This window comes from Pteropus vampyrus, unplaced genomic scaffold (assembly GCF_000151845.1).
Source record: "Pteropus vampyrus isolate Shadow unplaced genomic scaffold, Pvam_2.0 Scaffold179, whole genome shotgun sequence".
NCBI lineage: Eukaryota > Metazoa > Chordata > Mammalia > Chiroptera > Pteropodidae > Pteropus > Pteropus vampyrus.
This window is the reverse complement of record NW_011888960.1, coordinates 1536731-1538346: the sequence shown is the minus strand read 5'-3', so window position 1 is coordinate 1538346 and position 1616 is coordinate 1536731. Positions and strand designations below refer to the sequence as shown.

The following is a 1616-nucleotide window of genomic DNA, read 5'->3' as shown; positions in this document are numbered from 1 at the left end:
TTTCATTCTGATTATTGTACACACGTAGAGTTGTTGAATTCACGGCTGTGCCGACGATGACTTGTAGGCCCAGAATAACCTTCGGTTGTTAGCCAGAGTTGCCAAGTGCTGGCAGGATGCTGGTCACCCTCGTGTGAAGACTTTACATTTATCAGAGCCCTTTCCTGGAGATAGTTGAGTGGGATCCAACTGTATGCCTGTCACATGCACCCTGCTCTCTCGGTGATCTCCACTATAATTTGCTGTTTTATGCATTAGCGTATGTGGCCGCCATGAAAACCTGCCCGTGGGTCTTACTGTTCTGGCCATTCTGGTTTTCGTGGTGTGGAATCACAGACATGTAGCTGGACCATTCAGGCAGCAAGCAGTGAAGCCAGAACTAGAGACCAGGACTGCGGGCCCCTGAGCCCAGCCTCTGCCCCCTGCGCTGGGTCTGTGGCTGCCATTCCTCTGTGAGCTGGGCACAGGGCACAGCGGCAGAACCGTGCCTGTGGCCCCCCAGCATTTTCTCACCCCAGGCACGGCTTCTCCTCAAGCAGGGTCAGAGAGTGGGGAAGGCTTAGGCTCTAGAGCCTCAGTTCTGCATCTTTAAAATGGGGTGATGATCCCCATCTCATAAGGACGTTGCAGGATCTCCTATGCACAGAGCCTGCCAGAGAATGGCAAGTATTAGTTAGCCCGGCTGCCATCACAAAATGCCACAGACTCAGTGGTTTAAACAACAGGGATTCATTTCCTCGCAGTTCTGGAGCCTGGAAGTCCAAGGTCAAAGTGTTGGCAGGGCTGGTTTCTGCTTTTCGCCTGCAGATGGCCATCTTCTCACTGCGTCCTCACATGGTTGTCCCTCATTTGGCATGTTTCCTTGTGTCCTAATCTCTGATAAGGACATCAGACGTATAGAATGAGGGCCCACTGTAGTTAATAGTCACATTCTAAGGTGAGGACTTAGACATGTGAATTTTGGGGAGACGGTTGTTGAGCCCATAGTCTTACATACTTTCACCCATGCGAATCTAGACCTATGGTGCTGAACAAGAAGACAACAGGTAACATAAGGTCTTAGATATCGTGGGTGATTCCATCCACCATTTCAACATCAGTTCTCCTAGATCTAAACGTGAGCTGAGTGTGGTTCCCGTGTTTAAGGATACGCATTTTTCATCCAGCATGGCCAGCCGGCCACTTCATCTGGTACCCAACCAAAGGAGCAGTGACCAAGGCCAGTCTGGGCTGTATATGGGTTTCGCCTTGTGCTTCTTTAGAACTGTAGCAGATACTGCTGGTGGCCCGCCCTACATCCTGACCCGCCTGGGCTGACCTGCAGCTGCACACAGGTCCCCAAAGGTGACAGCTTCCCACATCCCGAGGACACTGCCCAGAGAGGGAAGGGTTGATGCCCTGGGAGGTGGGACTAGGAGTCAGGAGGTCAATGGCCCCACCCCTAGTGGGACAGTCTGATTCTGCGTGGTTTCTTGGGGGGTTTCTGGGGGACCCAGAGCAGTAAACTGCTCATGATAGGCTCTCATGTTCCCCATTTCCTCACTCGTACTTGCTGAAATCACCTCTCAAATTAACTAACTGTACCCCAGTCCCTGTGTCAGGGACTACTTCTGAGG

The 1616-nt window shown here is 51.9% G+C and overlaps 1 protein-coding gene across 1 annotated transcript in view; it reads left to right on the top strand.

Moving 5' to 3' along the window:
• Nucleotides 1-1616, top strand: part of SH3PXD2B (SH3 and PX domains 2B) — a 61169-nt gene that overhangs the window by 52869 nt on the left and 6684 nt on the right. The window lies entirely within an intron of this gene.